The following is a 13612-nucleotide window of genomic DNA, read 5'->3' on the forward strand; positions in this document are numbered from 1 at the left end:
ACAACTTCCCATGGCCGTGGGTGAGGCGTTTTGTTTGGTTGGGTCATTTAGTAAGCTTTAGTTGGCCAAAAAATATGTTTATTTCAGGTCATTGTTATTATATTTGGCAAGCGTTTTGGGCATCCTTTACTTCAAGACATCTGCCCCAACCGCCTGTCAACCTCATTCAGTTGCGAATTTGGATGGTCTATTAAGCCGAGACACTGAGCGAGCCGAAGAGAGATTTTTCATTCAAACAACTTATAAATGCTTTCGATCCATTCTAGCACACAATAGGACTGACAGTATCCGGCAATTATACCATGCTTGGTGAATTGCAAGAGTATTTTGTGAAACCTTCGGAGCCACAATATAGGTGGGAAAGTCAACGATAGAACGAATACGGGAGTGAATAGGTTCAATATTTGAATAGATAAAACATCTTCCCCCGGCCAATAAAAGGTCCGCACACAATCAGCGGCGGGACTGGTGTTGGACGAAGGCAAACTAGCACCTTTCGCTCGGTTTACGTACGCACATAAATATTTTATCTTTCCAATCTCGCAAAGTAGGCCCCGAGTAGGACGGTAACAATGGTCCCACCGCTCCACAAAAATAGTCGTCCATTAAATATATCCTCTTTGCCCGGCGATGGTTTAACTTTACAACGCCGTCAAACTTGAAGATCGGTAGGCGACGTGCATGCGATGTCACTCTGAGGCATCGCAAAGGCAACCTATTTGGGGTGTACATAAAACCCCAAAACGCCCGAAAGCTCTCGAACGCAATCTGACCCGGGATGGCCTAATAAGCGTCCCGGAACATGATACTTTACCCGCAAGGATGTCGGAGGCGTACTGCGCCATCTTACCCATGGAAAGGCTCGAGGACAACACCCCGTTGACGTTTATCGTGTCGATGTCCCGATGAATGGTGATGCGCCACAGATTCCTTTTTCCAGCGTTCTTTTCTTTTACGAGCCACAAAACCATGGCAAACGTTAAACCGCCTCAGTAACCCACTCCTTTGGGGTGAGTGTGTGTGTGTGTGTGCGTGTTTTTTACGCGCTCCTTAGCGCATTTGAGATGTTTGAGCAGAAGCCTTGTGCCGGCCGTGATGGTGAGCACGGTTTTTGTCCTGCTTTTAGTGAAATCGAACCCATCCATCTTCCTAGCTCAGCAGTTAACGACTGTTCGAACCAACCATGGGACCCGTCCGCGGAGGATCAGCGGGACCCGGTGCGAGATTCGAATTACAGCGTCGTCAGGTTGTCAACGGTGTTTATTTACGGCACTTTAACACAATCGAACTACACCGCGCGGATGAAATCAACTGCGGAGCGAAAAAAAAATGGAGAAAGAAAACAAAACTGGAACTGGAAAACTGGAAAAGCTTGTTGAATGGTGTTTGCGGGTGAACAACGGTCCTGCGCGTACGGGATACATAAGACACTATAGTATCTCCCCGAACACGAAATGCTGTCCGCGGGTCTCACACCGTTGCATTGCACTTGTTCTGTGCGATTGAAACGAAATTCGATAGGCCAAGGTGCGGACTCGGTTTCCATCGCCATCCGGTTTGGGACCGTTCTGTGAGCCGGGGAACGAAAGCTTAACAGCCCGACAGCCGCTTTTCACGAGCTCCAACAGAACTGTCTTCGAAGGGGCAGCGAAACCGATAGACATATTAATTATGATTTAGACGCACTATTACAACCGCGATCAGGCCGGCCATCCGAAGCGCCTATCGCTCGCAGGACAACGGCAAGTCACGGTTGGAAAGTCGCTGCTTTTGATGAATGATGACCACACACCGGATGGCGAACCATCCGGCCAAGAATATCACAAAACGACCATATCTCCATTCGACTTCGCAGGCTTTGGCAAGTCAGCACCATTCTCTACACTCCCCACCCCCCTTTGGGGCCTTCTGGATGATGTGTTTATGATGAATGGAAATTAACTTTTCATCCTACACCTTCGACCTTAACCCGGTACCGAACCATCTTGATCCTTGCACGCTTCTTCCCAACAGTTCGACCCGCAATGGTTCGGCGGACCCAATGATTGATGCTACGAAAAACCGCCGCACTAACTACCAATGTTCGAGTCACCGAGGCCCCCCCGAAAATCCCTTCCCCGAGCAGAAGAATGCTTGTTTTTGAATCGCTTTTGCTTTTCTACTTCACTCGAAAGCTTCCCAAAGAACGAACCAACCAGCGCAGCGTTCTCGACGAGCGGCGAAATTCCACCCAGTCAAGCATAAACCGTTCTGTTTATTCTTGCCGAACTTTAAACGTTTGAACGAATTCTGCGGTCAACGCTGGAATGTGGTGCACACATACGTGCGGAACGGGAAAAACTTCACCCAAAGACGGTCCGGATTTCGTTCGTTTGAAACGCAACTGGTGGATCGAGTGTTTCGGATTGAGACACGGCAAACCGTTGCTGCATACCTTTCGAGCAGAAGTTTGTTACCTCATGGATCAGGTTGGTTTTTGGGGTGGATTCACGGGTCCCGAATAAAAAGGGCCAGAAACCCGAAACGGCCATCCATCTAGCCGTACGAATAGTATGGGTGGAGTTTTGCAGCGAAATTGGGGATTGTTACGGCAGTGGGCAACGGTACGGATGGGATGCTAGGAACGCAATAACCTGTGTCCTTCTGAGTCATCTGAAGCAGTAGAAGGCTAATGCTAACAAATACCTGAAACCATTGGAATGTATTTTAAGCAGATCGAGACAGGTATTGGTTGGTGTTTTGATCAAGAGTGGAATTGAACATCCCTCTTCAGGGATGTTCGTGTTTTCTTACAACCAAAGAGTGCTGGTTAGTTTAAGGTGTTTCAAGTGCCATTAACAATATACAATGATTATTACAAATATTTAGTGTTTTGAAAACAATTAAATGCAATGTAAAGATTATTTCAAATTGAGTTCTTGGCGCTAAAGTAGTGTACTTTCAACTACTTCCGTTGATAAGCTTTACGATATTTTCCTATAAATTGTTTTGTTATGCTTATATGAATAATGCGACTTGTAAGAATATTTCAGAAAGAAATGAAATTGTTTCCAAAAACAAGTCATCATTTTGTTTTCGACATGCCATGCATTAACAATCAAACATTTCAGTTAATAATTCTCTCTGACTATGCAGAAGTCTTGCAAACTTGCAATTTAAGTAAATAACTCAAGTTTTGTTGTTAAATATCCAACCTAAGGCTTACACTGCGTTTAGTTTTGGGTATTGTTTTTTAACATATTAAACTGAGTTTCTGTTTAAAGACTATTAATGCGCTGAACTTGCTTTAATTAAATTGAATAATTACAAAACAAACAAAACGATCAGTAGCAAGTTTTAAGTGGCATAAGACTCTCATAATATTTAAAATTAGTATCATTGATTTCCGCTCCAAAATTTGACTTTCCGACGAAGTAGTAAAATAAGTCTAGTAGCCAAAAATGGCCGAAATGACCTGGTAGGTCAAAGTTAGGTCGTAACAAACTTGGTAAATTGCATTCTCCAAATAATCTTGTGAGGTTATCCAGTTTCAGCGTGAGGATGTAGGACAATTACTCGCATTTATTTCACTGCACCGATCGACTCCAATGCTAAACTCTTGTCCTTTTCGAAGAAAATAGAATTTGGGACTCCTTGAGAAGGTTAGAACCATTTCAGTATTTTTCAGTAACTTGAAGTAATATGTTCAGGAATGAATCTTTCTTTCTCTCGCAAGGTTCTGGAAGCTGAATTCGGAGATCCATGCACAATTATCCCAGATTAATTATTTTAGATTTAAACAACGTTCCAAAAGGCTGTTCAGAGGATATTAGAAACTGCGTTGTGTCTGAAATGTTTTCTAAAAGCGGTCGGTCTTCACACAACCGAACCGGTCCAAAATCCTATCCGGACTAATCCTCTGTACGCATCCGTCGTTCCAAACATCCAGTTGGGAATGAGGTTACATGTCCTTCAATGCTGTAATGCGTTGTAATACGTGCCATCACCGAATGCGCGATGGAGCGATCTATCACAAAACACACCACACACTGGCAGTAAATGATTGCCTTCGATCCATAGCACCAACATCGCCAACCTGGCCAAGAGCAATGCATTTAACCATCGGTTGCACCATTACCGGTCCCATTTGCACTGTCGGCTCGTAGTAGGAAAACGTACAGCTACAGGCATCATCACGCAGTAGTCGAAACCGATCGCACCAAATTGGCAGCCGACAAGCGCCCTCGAGCACTTCAACCATCGATCAAGAACCTTTTTGTATGCTGCCATGCACCGTCCCATCCATCCTTACCGTGTTCCCCCCCCTCCAACATGGCTTTCGGCCCAAAATGTGTGTTTGTGTGTGTGTGTGTATATGTGTAGGTCATTATCGTTGGCACGCAAAATGGTCAGAACTCGCTAAACTGAGAACAAAGTGAGATGCGAAGCACGGCTATCATGCTTTTCGCGAAAAACGCGGTCGAGTTGAAAAGGCGCTCGCAACCACCATTGCACTGAATGTTTGCCCTCGGGATGGATGAAAGCGTCCCGTAATTACCACACACACACACACACACACACTCGAGTAAGGAACGGGATTCGATGTTAACTTTTCAGCGCCACCGCCACAGCTGAACGATTTTTGGCTGGATGGCGAAATGGTATCCGCGCTTTTGCTGACGCTGCACCGTGTGCCGGTGCGCTGTGTGCCAATCCCATACCATTGTGTTGTCGGACGCATTGCACACAGGTCGGTACGGAAAGCCTCGAGTGCTGGTACGCGCGTGTATGATTATCATCCGCATGCCTCAAAGAGGACGAACCAACGTTGCAGTGCCGTGCACTGTACTCGTTAGCTACCAAAAATAAAGGAAAGCGGAACCGGATTGTTCTTCCCCGTGATGCACGATGAAAGCACCTGAAATACAAAGAAAATTCCTGCCAGCACACCCTTAAATCGGACGTTCTGGTTCGGTCGGTAAAAATATTAATTATGTTTCACTTATTTACCCGCGAACCGGTTCAGTTTTTTTAGCGCAGATCGGGTAATGCATTGATAAAAAAAAACAATGCTTCAAATTGGTGCTTGCTTGCTTCGCACTGGAATATTTGTGTCCATTAACGTGATGGCATGATTGAAGGGCAGGTTGCAGGTGACATCTTTACGTTGGGTTGCGCTGTACGCTTTCTCCACGCATTGGCAGAAGTATGTTGTAAATAATTATTCACGTTGTACAGCTGCCACTGTCACACTTGATGCGGAGGTCTAGAGGTCTATAGTGGGTAAAAAGTTCCAGGAGCATCAAATTATACAGAGCATCGAGTATCGTACATCACAATCGAGTAATGGGACCGTTTTTCACAGACTTATGTTATGCATTCTGTGTGCTACACATTTAGCAGCATAAACAACTGTACGATAATAATGGCAATTAATGATTTCGTAATAGTAAAAAAGGTAGTTTCATATTCATAAAGTCAAACTCGTTTGAATGTAAACACATGTCCAAACTTGATTACGAAAGATGGACCTCCAAAATTATTCTCTGCGTTATTGTTGCCCCAACAAGAGCTCTGTGAGTGTAACGTTTGGATTGTTCATGTTTCTTAGAACCTTTTGATGATTAAAGTTATTAGTTTCAAGAATTTATGAGAGCTAAGAGAGCTTACTTAATATCTCACTTGCACAGTCTCATCGCTTGAAGGTCTATAAATCATTTTGTTCTGGTCATCAACGCCATCACTCTGCTGAGAAGTATGCCGAGCCCTATTGTAAACGTCCCATACAAAAAAGAGCTTTGCATCCTGGATCACTTGGTGCCATTCTGATGACGTTACCAGTCAACTGACGGGACCAGATGTCTAACGATTCTTATATCGCTACCCATATGGAGATCACAGTGTTTTGGCTCGTAGTCCCAATGCAATACACTAACTGAACAACATAGACACAGGACTGCGACAGGACTGACGCAAAATCACATCCAGATCGTCAAGGACATCCGTACGCAGGACTGACTGAAGCTACGGGTAAATAAAGTCAAAGAAATTCAGAAATGGCAGGACTCTGGTAGACCTCTTCTCTTCTAAGTCAAGTCGAATCAATTCTTGTATCCCTGCAAGACGTAAAAATATAAATTAAACAATATGTACTGATGTCCAAGACAGCTACTTATTTTATTAACCTAGCTCGGAGGTATCAATTTGGAGTGAATATGCATGTTGCATAATAGGCAACATGCAATGCTAAGCAGTATTATGATATAATAGTTAATGTATCGATCATTGTAATTGATTTTGATCCATACGGTGCTATCGTTGCATTGTTGAGAATTTCCATAAAGGTTTAAAGGTCGAGTGTAATAATGGAGTTGTGTTAATTCGTAAGACAAGTCGTAGGACTTTCCTGCAGAATACCATCGCTCTGACACACCAACAGCTAAGGCTCGATTTTCACCGCACAATCTTCAAATAATTTTATGTAAAGTTTCTTCAAATAATTACATCCCACCAACACCATGCAAGACGTTAGGTTAAATGATGCTACACGCTGGTTTCATGCTCCGTACAGCTTTCTACCTTAATTCTTTGTTGCAGTTTGAAGCATGATTCGATTACGATAAAGTAATCTCTCAACCGATTAAAGTTTACCCCACATCATCCTAACTTTCCACCGGTTCTGTTCTGCCCAGAACAACATCCATTCCCCTGCGCTACCGTCCTTCCCTACCACAATCTCTCAGTGCCGTGTGTAATCCTGCCAGCCATGCCGCAGATTAATGATGAGCAGAAGCAGCAGCAGCAGCCGCATCATCATCACCATCATGGAAAACATCAACCCAGACCATAATGACCGGGCAGAAATGTGGTCTACCGCAAGACATAAGCCAACGGAATAATCAGCAGCTTTGGGGCAGATACATCGCACGGCACTCATCGGGCCTGGCGATCCGACCTGGGCTCGACCAGTCTCGAAACCCGCGCGGCATGTTACACGGCGAATTAAAAGGTAATTCATCTTTACGTTCTGACGTAGGTGCGCACACACACGGTCGGAGTTCCTGCGGCGCGTACCCAAGACCAGACAACGGGCAGCCGTTCTTAGAATTCATTTAAATGGCTTCCCGACCCTTGACGTTCGTGTGGCTAGGCAATCCCGCCCGCTGAGATTCTAGAAGAAGAATGCTGTAGCATTCCTATTCCCAGCACCGGAAAGACTCCGCCAAAAAAAAAAAATGGCTGTCAGTGTGCTTTCCGTGCGGGGCCGAAGAATTGAGATTGTAATGTATTCTTTGTTTGTATGATTTTAAGGGTGTTGGTCGGGAACATTAAACCACCCTCGAACGGTCTCCGCTAATTAGACGGCTCCATTTTTTCTTCCATGTCTAATCGCTCCCTTCAGCGTGGACCAACAAATCGTACACACATTCAACAGCCTTGCCTGCCAATCGTGTGCCTTCGAATCGATCCGCTAAGCCTTTGATTGTCGGCCAACGAACTGTCGATAGACAAAGACCAGAGGGTAAACCAGCCAACGTACACGTTACCAGCTTGTTCTTCCTTTCTAAGCGCGTTGAACATCGCAACTTCCCTTTCGTCGATCTTCTGCCAGAATGGCAATAAGCTTTCGTGCCGATAAAAGTCCTACAGCAAACGTTTATTATTATACGATGTCGTCGGTCGTTCCGACTGGGAATGTTGGCTCCGTCTCGGAAGCTTATCATTTGTGGATTATAGGCTAAAAAAAAAGGTTTTGCTGTTGTTATTTCGCCTTTTGCGCTACTTTTCGTCGATTCATATTGGTGGTTTGTGGTCCTAATGAATGTTTTAAGTATGTGCATTAGCATGTCGTCGATGGTGAACGATGTGGTGATGGGTGTAGAAGCAGCAAAAAGGATGATTAAAACAACAATGTCATTAACAGCGATCTTTTTGTTGGCGAATGGTAACTGCATGCTAGAATGTTAACATCGTTCGAGGTAAACTTTCTTTTTCTTCATTAAAATGCCCGACTAGCCCAGAGGGAGTCGTTAATAAAAACTTTTAATTATATGGGGAAACAACTTTTATCACCATTTGTTGCTAAGAAAATGTCATACAACTGTTTCAATTGGCATATCAAAGAAAATTTAGTTCTTCACGTTAAACCACGATGACAAAGTTTAATTATTACCTTCTGTTTACTACGATGCACTTTCACTACTAAGAGTTTTAGAAAAAAAAAGAAGCTGAGAAGCTGAAAAAAGAGCTGACATTTCACTTAATTGTTCATTATGGCACACAATGTCCGAGTCAAACATTTACCGTACGCTAATGGTACACTTTTCCATTTATCCTTAAAGGTTGCCATTTAAGTACCGAACGCACCCGTTGCCCACGGTTCTTTCACGCCGGGAATAAATGTCAAACCCGCCACGAGTTCGTACAACGTGTTAAGTAAATGATAAAGATCCTTTGAGAAGGAAAAAAAACCAAACAAGCAGCAAAAGACAAACAATGGAGCGCGTCAAACGTGCAGCCAGACTTAACATCGCGCCCAAGAACCTAACCCAGATTGAAGGGCGAACTGATGCCGAAAGTTTGTCAAAGTGCTGCGCCTGTCGTCTTTACGCTGACGTAAGCGGTTCGGAAATAAAGTGGCCTCGTTTTTCGGGAAAGCTGGGCAACGGAAGTAAAAAAAAAAGGAAAACATCAGCAAACCCACCCACAGGAAGCATTCGCTTCATTCAATCTCCATCCCCGGTGGCATTACAATTTTCCCCAAAGCGGCTGTCTATTTGGCTGTTGGCGAAGAAGTTAGAATGAGCTAAAGTTCGCACTGACACTCGTGAAATGGAATGCAAATGCGCCCGGTAGAGAAATGGCGGTTTCGAATCGACATTTTCCCATCGTTGCCCTCGTCCTTGTGCCAACCATTGCCGTACGCCCGGAGCGTAGGATGTAACGTGGGACCACTAAACAACCGAAGTAATCGGGGAGTTTCTATCGGCACTTTGGTACGCCACCGAATCGTCCCATCTTCCTTCGTGGGATGGTGATTGTTTTTCAAATAAAAAAAAACCAGCTACAAATGCAAAAATAAAAAAGAACAATCCATGGGGAGCAATGAGAAAAGTTTTCAACTGTATTTCGGATCCCGATTTGCGCACGTTGTGCCGAATCCATGTTGCTCCCGCCAGGATAGCCCAATATCCCGAATCAATGATGTGCTGTAGTTATATACACACCGGTTAGGCATATGGGATGAAAAGTAAAATACTTTGAACACAGTATGTAGTAAAATTAAATCTGTTCGACTTATAGAATATTTTGAATGCCTCGGTAATATAGCATTACAATAAAAAAAAATTGATACTTTTTGTTTATCGACTTTCGTTACTTTTTCGGCACACCTTAGCTCAGGATACTTTTCTATTGAATTTTGTAATAAATCCTAAAATCAAATAATTCATACCTGTAGCTAACTATCAGGTGTTATCACCGAGCGTCTTCCATTCAACTCTAAAATTATTGTATGTGATGATATAAATGGGAATTAGATTTATTTTTGGGAAAAATCTCATCGAAACTCAAACTTCAATATCGAAACTTATTTGGAATGATTTCTCGTAACAAGAACAAGAACTATTCGGCGTAAAGACCTGCTATGTCATGACTGCGATTTCTGGTTTACTTCTTACTACTTATATATTACCACGTAGCCGACTAGTCTGTCCTTGCTACGGGGGTTTACGGGGGTACGGTCCATATCAAATTTTTACCAGTCCTGTGTCGAGTAAAGTCCGGCACCACTACCATTACACCACCCCATGATTGTCAACCCATGATAGCCCCATGATAGGTACTACAGCATTCAAACTGGCTGACTTGTTTATATGTTAAACTCATTTATATTTTCATGTCCAATTTTGAACAGTTTTATATACCTATCTTCCTATCCTATACCTATGGCAAAATTTAAGCCTAACAATATCAGAGACAAGATTTGCCAATCCTATTACGAACCGTTTCGAATCATTATTAGCATTGTCCTGTCATTTAAACGAATGAAGAATCATACAGAAATTCACCTTAAAACGTTTTAACGGAAATTTTGATACACTACATTATTTCATAGGGATATAGAATTGAAAGCTTTAGTCAGGAAGAAGGTTTTAAAACCAATGATTAAATTTGTCTAAACTAAATAAGAGTGCTCTAAATAATCAACTAAATATATATACAAATATAAATAAATTAAAATGATGGATAAAGTTGAACGATTCAAAATTTTAACTTGGGTTGCTGTTCAGCAGATCTCCTTACAAATAATTCAGTTACAAATAATAAGATTACTTGTATTTATCGTTGAAAGCGAATATAAATTTTGCCAACGTCAGTCAGCGACCAAGGAAATCTTCAATTGTGTGAAAAATTAATGGAACAACTCAGAATTTTATATTATGAATTCGTTCATGAGCTGCATCTGTTATATATTGTACGAGCTGTTCAATCCGCTGTTTAATTGACATTTTATTTTAATTCACATGTCGTTTGACGATGGTTATCACTTGTACTTATATTGTTTTGTTTTTGTAGACGATCAGTTGATTGAAATTGTTTCATATCAACCGCTGACTTGTATCCCATCATTTGATATGTTACACATGCATATTGATAGTTGGATTGGAAAACGAATCAAGGAGTTATTAAAGTAAATAATTGGAGATAACAATAATTGGGAGTTAATAAATAAATAAATAAATAAATAAATAACAAATTGTTACTTATAAAATCGAAATTAAATTGGTGAAATGATTGTAGATAGAATTCGGATAGAAAATATCACGACTCTTATCCCGTTCTGTGCAAAGAGAGAGAAATTTGGTGTACTGAATCTATCAGCTGTGCACCTCGTTTCCGTCACCGTCCATTCGTTCCTGAGCATGTTGATTTATTTGGCTTGTGAGACACCAAACTGATTCAAAACCGGGTCTCCGAGCTATTCCGCGGAACGGCATTATCTTGACGTAATTGTTGGCTGTAATTAAATAACGTCGAACGATGTGACGCGCTGTCACATCTCGCTCGTTTCTCACAGCATCGGGAAGGAAAACAGCTCAAAGAAGCGTTGATAATTCAGCGTGCATTTGCACAATCGGGTGGCTACTGTTCTCACGCAAGTAGCAACCTCACCAGCAATGGATTTCGGGGGCCTCCGGGGATGGAAATTCTCCACTAAATGGAGAAGCATTACTGTCGCTAGCACGATAACAATAAAGCATGTTTTCTTCGGTGTTTTTCATGTCAAGCATTTTTTTATTCACTTTTTGTATTTTTAGACTGTAAGAAATAGAAAAAAACTGCTTTGCCCAAAATTTATACACCTCCAATGCTGTGGGTGCAACGTTTTCACCAGCGGAAACTGAAAGCGTGGAAAAATCGGTGGACTCTTACAAACAGAAACCTTCCCAAGGTGAGCGACCTTTGCATAATTCGGTGTCGATTGTCGTCACAAAGCCCCTTATTTCATAGTTTTCGCCGAAAGTTACTGTTGATGCGGTGAAAATGGTGGGAAATTAAACACCATATTTTCCAGCTGCTTACCTCGTGTGTGAGCAACTTGTGTTCAATGTTTAGAGGAAGAAGCTACACCGATTGTATGGGGATTTTGGAGGGAATATTGTAAAAAAACGGAATAAAACATTGCAATACACGATTGGTGCGATTCCTCGTAAGGTAAATGCTGCAGAAGGTGCGAAAAGATGCTACTGCTTAACAGGTTGCAATCAAACCGCTTCGCGTGCAAAGAAGGAAAACAAAGGAAAGTGCAGTGCCACACCTAGCGGCAATTATTTGTGACAAGCGAGGAAGGAACTGGGTTGTCATTATGGCTTCATTTACGACCCTCAACATTGAAACCTAATGTTGGCATTGTTTCTACCCTATCGACAGCGCTGTGATTTGCAGCCCTATCTGTTCAGGTCATCAAAGTACCGCAGAGAAATTAACTGCAATGTGCTGCTTTAATGCTTTCCTTGCGGTAAGTTGAATATTTTTTCTTGTAATTCAATCGAATTAGAAAGATTTCCATTGTTTGTCTTAGGTAGAATTGTAGGATTTGCTTAATTATCTCTAGAGAAGCCTCTAGAAAATTGTTACACATTAGCGCACTGATTTTCTTCTTTAAATGTCTACATTATTGACAAAAGCTTTAACTGTTATCCGTAGCGTTAACAGTAAGATCAGTAGTGCTTTTTTTTTCTATATAATTCATTACAATTTATAAAACTCACATGTTATATTGTTTGTACATCATTAAGTCAATTTAAATTATATTTGCCAGTTCATTTGCACCAAACTCGAGTCCTTTTCTATAATTTCAACCCGGTAAAGATTTTTTACTAATCAGAATTTTATAACTAATTTAAGGTATTTGTAGGTAAAACTATACAAACAATTTAATGACTATTTTATGCAATTGATTCTTTGGTAATGATGATGTTTTTCCTTAACTTTTCTAAGCTTGCTTGCTAATTAGATTTATAAAATAATAGTAATATATAATACATAGTAAGTTGCACATTACGAATGCTTAATTTTAGTATTATTCGGACTGTAACGTCTCGACAGTCGTGTAACGGACTGTAAGTAGAGTAGAAACTACTTTTAAGAGATTTACTTCTAAGACATTGTCCATGGGTTATAGAAAATCTAGTGGAACAAACTGGGATCTTTAAGAAGCCATGAAATAGACAGTTATATTACTTATCCTTAAAACTCCCCTTTTTAAGATATAGTATTCTTATATGCTTTTTGAAACAAAAATTCATGCATCCTTAATGTCAATTTAAATAAATAACCATAAACCCTTCGACGCATATACATCCCATTTGCACTTCGCCATTGATCGTTGCGTCGTTTCGCATTGTAAGCATTGCGCTCGAATGCAAATCGAATCCACCAGCGCATGATGACACAAATTAACCAAACAAACAAATGCACACACATGCACTCCGATATTGGCACAGCAAAAAATACCTTCGGTACCGCTGCGGGAGACACAATGAAAATAGTGCGCGACCTCCCGGTGTGTCTCATGCCCTATGACCCCGCGGCGAAGGGGAATCTCGCGGCAAGTGAATCATTAATCATTTATTTATTTACTTGCTTATGCTACTCTCCTCGGCTGCTGATCGCAAGCAATAATTGGCCGGGCGCTAATTGGATTTGGCGCGACGCAGCGATGGCTGGCGTGTCGCGCTCGTGTGTGCGATATGAACTTCACTCTTCGCTTCTGCCCAACGCTTTCTGGTTCGTGACACTTTCCCAGTTGATGCTGTGGCTGAGAGCAATTGCATGCCATCGCTGTTTGACCGGGCACGGAACGCCTTGGTGCGATCAGTACGTGTGTGTGTGCATTGGCACAAGAACAAACATCGGCAGTGAAATGGGCCAGCAAGATCGCGCGTTGATCGTGACAATAATTAGCATCGAGTGGCGGGATCGACAGTCTAATTATGTTGCTGGAACGAACAGCATCGATGGGTGCTCGCTGCAGTCTGTTTTGTGCCCAGTGAATCTGCTTTCAGTTAGGGGTAGTTCATTGTTCTCAGTTCTAGGGTGTTAAATCATGAAACGATTTCCATCATCA

The sequence above is a fragment of the Anopheles moucheti genome, chromosome 2 (genome assembly GCF_943734755.1).
Source record: "Anopheles moucheti chromosome 2, idAnoMoucSN_F20_07, whole genome shotgun sequence".
NCBI classification, from domain to species: Eukaryota; Metazoa; Arthropoda; class Insecta; order Diptera; family Culicidae; genus Anopheles; species Anopheles moucheti.